Here is a 9,795-nt window from a genome sequence, read left to right as displayed (position 1 = left end):
TGTCTCTTGCACTTCTGTCTGAATCTTTCTCTTTCTTTCATTTTTTGTTTTGTTTTGTTTTCTTTCTCTGTGTTTCAGTCTGGATAATTTCTTTTTCTTTTTTTTTTTTTTTAAAGATTTTTATTTATTTATTTATTTGACAGAGAGAGACTGTGAGAGAGGGAACACAAGCAGGGGGAGTGGGAGAGGGAGAAGCAGGCTTCCCGCGGAGCAAGGAGCCCGATGCGGGGCTCGATCCCAGGACCCTGGGACCATGACCTGAGCTGAAGGCAGACGCTTAACCGACTGAGCCACCCAGGCGCCCCAGTCTGGATAATTTCTACTAACATGTTTCAGTTCACCAGTCAGCTCTCCAGTTTTTCCAGTATGCTCCTAAACTCATCCATAATTTCTTAATTTCACAGTATTCATCTTTTCAGTTCTAAAATTACTGTTTGAGATACACACACACACACACACACACACACACATTCCAGTAATCTGGTGACGTTCTCCATCTTGTCATTAATTTTGACATATTAATCACATTTATCTTAAAGTTCATGGCTGAAAACTTCAGTATCTGGGCTACCTTAAAACTGTTTCTGTTATCAATTGTTTTTCCTAGTCCTTTTCTTAGATTGTCTGCTAGCATTTCACTGTGTGTTGGGCACTGTGTTATAAAACATGATAGAGGCTTTGGATATCTTCCTCCAGAGAACATTCACCCAGTCGTGTCTCAGGCTTCTTTCTGCAGTAGAAGAAGATCACCTTAGTCCACAATCAACTATGTTAATTGGAAGCTGCTTGTTTGTCATATGTTTAATGCTTGATCTATTTCAGGCTTACCCCTTTCCAACTTGCCAGGTCCTGAACTCCAATTTATTTTCAGAAAATCTAAATATTCAGCATTGTGAGACTGTCAAAAGCCCCATGAAACACGCTACCTACTTTCCACTAGGATTTTTAGCATCTGTCTCAGTGTATAATAAGAACTGGAAAATAATGTGAGGAGAAAGCCAGGCAATGTCATGTTCAACCTTCTTTGTACAGCTCTTCTCTTGAGGATCTTGGTGATGCAAGTTTTGTCTGCTGAGGCAGCCAGGCCAAATTTCATTTTTCTCTCCCTATTTTATGAAATTGCTGAATGCTGTACAGTTTCTCTGTATCACATTGGTTGTCCTCTACCAAACTTTTTAGCCACTCACTCTGTGCCATGTCAGACTTAAAAAGGGGTCCCAAGGAGAAAAGTGAGGTGGGTTGTTTGGGTTCATCTCAATAAATTTCCCCTGTTTCAAAAGTTATGGCACCTCCTGTCTCAGATGCCTCAGGAACACTTGCTGCCTTCACATGTATGTATCTTTTTTGTTTTATTTTGTTTTGTATTTTTCCAACTTTTCTTATAACAGAAACCTTGGAATATTCTAGCTCTTGGTTTGGATGGTATATTCAAAAATTATTTTTATATATATAAATAACTAAGGAATCTTCAGAGAGTGTCATTCATGTTGTGTCATTAATTTGTAATTATGACTAGTCCAATCTGTGCAACTAAACTTCAAGACAAAAAGTAAAACTAATTAGATGACAAGTGCCATCTATACTTTAACCCAGCCTCCTAATTATAGCAGGCAGGGCTTTGAGGTTTAATCACTGCCATCCTAACAATCACAGAGGGCACGTAGTATTTGTATATGTTGTAAAATTGCAGAGTTTTAAAATTAAGAGTAGCCCTGATTAGAAGAGCTAGAATACATCTCATATGTCCTCCAAAAGCATGCAATAAACCACACTCTCTTTACTATTTTACCAATAGTAAAGGCAGGCCTGTGATTAGAGTCCTATAGCTTCATATGAAATCAATGTCCACTTCCTCTAGAAAGAATTCAATTTGTGTGCCAATCTCATGAATTTAAGAATCGATCAGGACATTCTGGTGAATGAAGAATGAGCCTCTCTCTCCTCCTTTTCCCCCATAAGCAAACACTGCATAAAAGCTTTGAAAAATGACATTAGAAGAAAGAAACTTGGATGATTGTCCCATGCTTTGCATAGTTAAGGATTTGTTTACTATGAAACATTCACAGCTTTCCATATGTGTATCCAACAGACATTTCAGTATGTTTTAACTTTGGAAGATGTAAAATGACCAAAACTACTAGATATTCAGGAGGACTTTCAAGTGAAATTGTACTTTAATAATAACTATATCATTTAGATATATGACATGTTAGAACATTTATGTAAGAGACATAAGCTTATGGAATCTAAAAATATTCTTGATACTCAGTACCCCAAAGTATAAAAGCAAAATCCCTTCTACCTTTTGTAACTAGAGTAAATGAAAGTGACTGTGTAGAAGAATGATAAAAGTCAGTGCAGAAGCACTGCTACCTCCTTATTTATCAATATTAAGTTCATGAATATTATAACTTTTTATCCACCAGTCAAAAACTTGGAGGAGAATAGTGAGTTATATCATCAATGAGCTAAAACGACAGTGTACACAGACACATATGTACATGTAATCAGTAAAAATATATAATTTCATAAGACAAAGTATAGGATTCTATATCACATTAAGAGAAAAATGATATTATTGTTATATTTAAACTACTTACCTAACATTATATTTTGGCTTATATATGAAAATTTTAAGTGGGACTTCTTAATATACTTTGAGACATATTTTATCAGAAATATTGTAAATGCTGTAAAAATGTTGCATAAGAGTAGTTTAGGGCTTAAAAAACAAAAGATCACCTCATACCAATTGGATATTTAATTTTCCCATAAATTGTTGGCAATTTTGCATTTATACTTAGTTTGGAAACAAATATTTCTAGCTCCAAGTGGAATAGTGTGCTGAAACAACAAGATAATCTGTATTTTTTTTTTTTTTAAATAAATACTCCTTTATAGGTTTGATGCCAAAGCACTTTGTTAAGGTGTTTTTGTTTTTGCTTTTGTTTTTGTTTTTAAGAAGGGCAAAACCTCTCAGATTTCTAAAGCTTTTGTTGTACTTTCTAGGGAATTTTTTTTTTTTTTTGGTACCACTTTTTTGTTGGAAGTTGATCCACTAGAATGCTATCTAGCCATCAAATCCATGAAATTAACAATTTTAATCTCTTGATTACTAAAAATAAGGACCTTATGCAATTATTGAGTGAATTGGTATTAATTAACCTCCCCTTCCCTTGTATTCCCATTGGATTCTTTTAAATCTATATTCTAATAACTAATAATTTCAGCTTCCATCTACTTCCATTGGATTAAAAGCTCCACAAAGGTAGTAACAGTACCTCTGAGCTTTACACAGAGTAGTTGCTCATTATACATTTATGGGATTTAATTAATTAATATTTTTGTTATAATTCAGGTTGGCTAACCTAAAGAAACAGTTGATATAATCACAAGAACACGAAGGCTTTCCAAATTCCAATGTGAATTAATCCCAAATGATTTCCATCAACACAGATTCATGAAGTACTCTGAAATTCTTAGAGGAAAGGCTTCCTCAACTTTTACATTTATATACTTAGCCCTTACAAGTTCTACTCTATGAGGCTCTGGGTCGCTGATTATGGGTTTGGGAAGAGAGCTACTGAATTATTGCTAAGTATCATTGAATTCATATGCAAAATCTGTGGACTAAATATGATTTTAACCATATTACTATTTTTTTAAAGTATCAAACAATGAAAAATATATTTATTGAGCCATTAGCATGTTCCATGCATTATTACATGGTTGCATAATTAACTTATTTAATTTCATTTAGAGAGATGGTTACTTTGATTAATAAAATACATGCTCTTCTAACTGGTTTCACAGAACTTTTGGATCATTATTTTTTCTATTGATGGATATTAAAATAATATAAATGACTTTAAATAATATGCATGACAATAAAAAGGGAATCTCATGTTCAAAATATTGAAAAGTACTAGAATTGCCCAATGGCTGCTATACAATTTGAGATACATGTACTATTTCTTTCAAAGAAATTCATTTTTTAAACTTTTTTAATATAAATTCAATTAATTAATATATAACGTATTATCAGTTTCAGAGGTAGAGCTCATTGATTCATCAGTCTTATATAATACCCAGTCTAATATAGGACCGAGTGTTCATTACATCACATGCCCTCCTTAATGTCCAAGAAATTCATTTCCTAAAGCCTAAATCGCTATGTTGCAGTCTTTTATCCCTAAAATACAGCTGAGTAGATGCCATGAACTGAGTTAAATAATTACCAAGAAGAAAAACTTCAGTTAGTGGGCACCTTCTAGAATAAACCAGGTTGTTTTTTTCTTTTCTATATCCCAAGACAACAAGAAATCCAAACAAATATACATCTTTAGGTAATAGTTACCCTAAATTAGAAGCTTTAAGTTTAGACTCCATTTGGTAGGTCCTGATTTCTTAAGGTAACTATGTATCAGTTAAAACTTATCCATCTTCCAAGCAGAAACTGTTTCAAAGATTTTTTATTCTTAGGTAAGTAGTGCATGAATCACTAATTACAAAGCATTTCTCAGCTTTCCCACTTAGTTTCATCTTGTGAGGAGATTAATAGCCCTCCTTGAGACAACAGCTGCTTTCTATTTATCAAAGAGAAGCCAGTGACTGGCAGCTCTCCTAGAGGACTAAGGGAAGATCGTCCATGGACTTAACTGCATGGTTCATAACCTGGATGTGGAGACAAAACAAGGAGCTTCAGATGCTGGGGATTCCTGGAAGATTGTGATTGATTTTTCCCACTAGCCTAATATACCCATCGTATCTTTAATTGCATGCTGCTCATTCTATTTTCTGTGTTTATGATCTAAAGCCACAGCAATCCTTTGGACAGTTGTGCCTCGCGTTGCTTTCCTGAGAAACCATATCTAAGTAGTCTAGGAACTGGTTTTATTGTTTTTAGCAGTGTCTTTCATCTTCCCTAATGTTTTAAAAAAGAAATTAATTCTTCATTCTCAAGATTACGCAATCTTAAAAACAGTGAACATTGGAGAAATAATTTAAACTATATTCTACGGTCAACTTTTTTTTAAGATTTTATTTATTATTTGAGAGAGAGAGTGAGCGAGCGAGAGAGAGCACAAACGGGGGAGCGGCAGACAGAGGGAGAGGGAGAAGCAGGCTCCCTGCTGAGCAGGGAGCCTGATGTGGGACTCAATCCCAGGACTCTGGGATCATGACCTGAGCCGAAGGCAGACGCTTGACTGACTGAGACACCCAGGCACCCCTCTAGAGTCAACTTCTTGCTTGAAATTTAGCTGTAATGCTTGTGCTATAATCATTTTGAAATATATTTGTTAAAAAGAAATTCATGAGAAGATTCTGGGAAGATGGTACAGTAGGAAGCATCAGGGATCTGTCACCCCACCTAGACAAAATTTATGTGGCAGAATCTGTCTGATGTAAGGAACTCTAGGGTCTTCTGAAGGATTGCAACCTCCAGGGGAAAACTTCTTAGTAAATTGTGGTTAATTTGGGGGAATTTAGGCTCAGCACAATGACAGTTACCCATCATCTCCTCACCCCCACCCCCGCCAGCCAGGTCTCTGCAGACAGCCTACAACAATATGAATGAATGAACGAATGAATGAATGGACAAAAAAAAAACAGAGGCCCAAAATGGCATAACTTAGGTTAAGGCCCCAAGTCAGTAAACTAAGACTTAGTACCTAACTTGACTGCAGTTTCAACCTCCCAGAAATGTAACCTCTGACCCATCAGCATGGGAATTTCCTGGTCAGCGTTAGGAAATTACTGATAATTAGTGATAAACCCCTTAGGAGCGCAACTGTGCCTAAAACAACACATTCTTTGCTAATAACTTCCTTTTTTTCACTTCCTATCTACCTTAAAAACCCTTTCTTTTTCTGTAGCCCTTTGGAGCTCCCCTCTACTTGCTGCCTGATTCATGCATCATTTAATAAAGTTAATTACATCTTTAAAATTTACTCGGTTGAATTTTTTTTAACAGTATATACTTGGGCAATTATAAAATGTAATCCCCATGGTAACCACAAGAAAAGGGCTTTCATAGGAAAGAATTTACATAAGGACAAAGATTTTTTAAGCAGATAGATCCAAACTTGTTGCAAGTTTTTAAGTGGATAGATCCTTGCAGGTAGATCCCAAGATTATTTGGGATATATATGTCAACCCCTTGGCTATTTTTTTCAATGCCCTTCTCATTGGTGAATCCTGAATGTGAATATTTACATTCTTCCACTACAACCAGTTAAGTATCATTTTCTCAATTTTTTTTTTTTTTTTTTTCTGGAAGGAATTCCCAACACAAAGTTTCCCCAGTCAGCAAAGAAGGGCAGTTATAGAACACAGCATTTAAGTTGTTTGGGTGCAAAATCAATGCATACTTCCTCTCTGCTTCTAAAGTAGAAATGGAGTTTCTCCAGTGCTGAATGTTACATCCTCATGTTATTGGGAAATTAATTCTGAATTTGCCAGAAGGGACTAAAAATACAGTTAACAGGAAAAACCTGGTAAGTAGCCTTCGTAACTCAAAAATTCAAAAAATTAACCCAGGCAAAAAGGTTTGAGCGGGCTTAAAATTTCAATAGATTTCTTACATGCTAAAATGTAATAATCAGAGAGTAGAACATAAGGGAATTGAAAGACACTATTAGGACTATGTAATACAACTTGGGGTTCAACCATCATATACTGGCATATACATAAAAGTGGAAAATGGAAGTCAAAGCTAAGACTTACTAGAACACATAAACAGGAATTCAAAAGCTACCTAGGAGCCAGCTCTCCGAGTGTCACCAGCACCAAGATCTCCCCCATGACAATGTCTTCCATTAAGATTGAATGTGTTTTGCTGGAGAACTGCTGGTGCTGTGAGTCTCCAGTATGGAAGGAGTCGTCCAACCCTCTGCTCTTCTTAGATATTCTTGCAAAAAGTTTGCCAGTGGGATTCACTCAGCAAGCAAGTGCAGCAAGTGACTGTGGATGCCCCCGTTAGTTCTGTGGCCCTTCACCAGTCAGGAGGTGATGCAGGTCGCCACCATTGGAAAAAATTCTGCACTTTGAACTGGGAAGATCAGTCTGCAGTTGTCCCAGCAACAGTAGATAAAGACAAGAAAAACAACCGAATCAATGACAGGAGGGTAGATCCCGCTGGGAGATACTTTGGGGGCACCACGTCTGAGGAAAGAGCCCCAGCATTCTGGAGCCCCACCAGGAGTCTCTGTACTCCCTCTCTCCTGACCACCACGTGGACAAGTACTTTGACCAGGTGGACATCTCCAATGGATTGGATTGGACCCTGGACAACAAAAATCTTTTGTTACATTGACAGTCTCTCCTACTCTCTGGATGCCTTTGACTATGACCTGCAGATGGGGAAGATCTGTATATGCCTTCTTATTATTCCTCTTAATACTGCTGGTATTTTTTTCATATGATGTAACTAGTAAGCTGCCTCTTCCTCAACTCCTATGAAAAGGTTCTTACTTGTTGAATAGATAACTGTATGATGTAAAAAAAACAAAAAACAAAAAGCTACTTAGCCATAGAACTCAATCTGGATGTTAATTATAATTTGGAAGAAAATTTTTAATTTTAAAAGATTTTAGGCATAGCTATATATTATCCATTTAATAATACGGAATGCTGTTTCCTAAAAACCAAAGAGAAAATATAAGAAGATAATACAAAGAGGTTTTTCTTTACCTCTATTCTTTACAGTAGATGTGTTATAGTTCTGTCATCCTATAATCACATCAGAATAACTCAAGACTGAAATTACACATACATATCTGCTCCTACAGTAAAAGTTAATAACATTATCGTATAAAGTCTCATATATGGAGGGCTTGCATCAGAAAGTCAAGAAAAACACACTCTCTATGTCACTTATATAACTCTTGGAAATATGCAAAAACACGATTCATGGAAAGCAATATCAAATAAGGTATACATTTTCATAGATTCCATCTGTTTTATCATATATCTTTGATGGTGAGTATTTGAAATTCAATTCTACCTGATTTATCTGCTATAATAATATATATTCAATGTCATTTTAAATTTTGCTTGGAATTATATAGTAGGATATGAGTTTCCTGGTCTTGGGATACAGCTATATTGACAGATATTAATAATCAATATATAAAATCTTTTTCTATGAAATAACTTGAGTTCATTTTTAAAAAAAGATTTTAAATGAGAATAACTCATATGTTATAAAAAAAAAAGGAAATATTGGCTGTGTGCTGTCTGATAAAGGAAAACTCTGTCCCAAACTAATTCTAGACCCTGTCTGCTAGTGCAGAATTAGCTTTGTAACCACTAGCCTCGGACCCTGTTCCCACATTGACTGGGCAGTACTACATTGAGTTAGGCTTCTGTTATTGCTCTAGGCTAAGGCAAAATTGGGAGAAATTGTAATAATATCACCTTGTGAGTGAGACAGCATTATACTTTAGAGATTAGTAAACATAGCTCCCCAAAACTTAAATGACTTATTTGAAGATAATCAGTTTTAGCTTTGAAACAAAATAATTTTATTTCAAGCTTTATTATAGTTGTCTTTTGCAATTGCAGTTGTAGACAGTAGAACATAAAATTTTAACTCATTCTGGTTCTTTTGTAAAATGTTAGTGGGAAATGTAAATACATTTGTAAAAATTCATTAAAATTTCATGTATTCAAATCTTCCTATCATAAGATAGAAAGTTTCACTTAAATAATATATGTATTGTAGAATATTTTCTAATTTTCTTTTTTCTTTTCATTGTCAGGGCATAATTTTATCATTGAATCTATTATTGTAATGTGTTCTTCATTAAATTACAGTGTGCAAAGTGGTCAAAAGCTTTCTTTCCAGAGCACTACACTGAGCAATTTTTTCCTAGAATTCTAATTTAGAAATACAAAGGGTAGTGGATCAGTAATTCAGAAAGAAGTCTCTGAGAATATATTTTTCAAGTTTATCCTACTGAGAGAAAATTTCATGAGTTACTAGCACGCCATGTTTGGACCTAATTGGAATTAAGAAAACAATTTCTAAGAGGAACGTATAAGTTTCTTCACTTCTTTGCTTTTGTTTCTCTGAAGGGAGTGTTTTTGTATGTAGACATGAAGTCAACTGATCCCTGTCATTTGATTCAGTTTGAGCCCCTCAGTCATGAGCAATGTCCACCGAACTGCAGATTTTCATCAGAGAACAAGGCCACCCGTGAAGACAAAGCATGATGAATAGTTTGGAATTGTTACCCTGATGAGGAGCTGAACTTGGCAGTGGTGGGACCGAAATTAGTATAAAATCCATAGCTCATCTTTCATTAAATATCATTCCTCATGGGTCACAGCTTTGCCCAGATGTTTGGCAGCTAAGTGATATTCAAAACAAGCTCTTATCTTTAGCAAGTATGAAGTAACCCATATAAAACTTTTACAAACAGAGAATTACAGGTTATTTTTCTTTCTTTTTTTCCTTTCTTTTAGTACTCAGCTCCTTAAATAACTCCACTTTAATATTACCAATTACATGACTCGTGGCACATGATTTTAACTTTCTTGGTTTTTATACAACAAAAACAGAAGGTCTTGCAAATAGATTCCATTATACTTGAAGTGGCCTTTACTTAATAATTTTTTAACAACAAATTCTAAGAAGAAAGTACTTACATGGCTTCCATAAAATTGTTCTGGTTGATCTATCCTCAACAGTACCCTCTATTTACCTTCTAAATGCATCCTAGAGAAATAAAATTGCGACAATTTTATTTTGTCTGTGTGTATGTGTGTGTGTGTGTGTGTGTGTGTGTGTGT

General features: G+C 35.2%; 1 pseudogene; it reads left to right on the top strand.

Annotated features, from left to right (window-relative positions):
* Positions 1-6,808: 6,808 nt before the first annotated feature.
* On the top strand, positions 6,809-7,424 carry LOC118541430 (regucalcin pseudogene; annotated as a pseudogene).
* The last annotated feature ends 2,371 nt before the right edge of the window (positions 7,425-9,795 follow it).

Source organism: Halichoerus grypus, chromosome 11 (genome assembly GCF_964656455.1).
Source record: "Halichoerus grypus chromosome 11, mHalGry1.hap1.1, whole genome shotgun sequence".
NCBI lineage: Eukaryota > Metazoa > Chordata > Mammalia > Carnivora > Phocidae > Halichoerus > Halichoerus grypus.
This window is presented reverse-complemented; position numbering and strand designations above follow the sequence as displayed.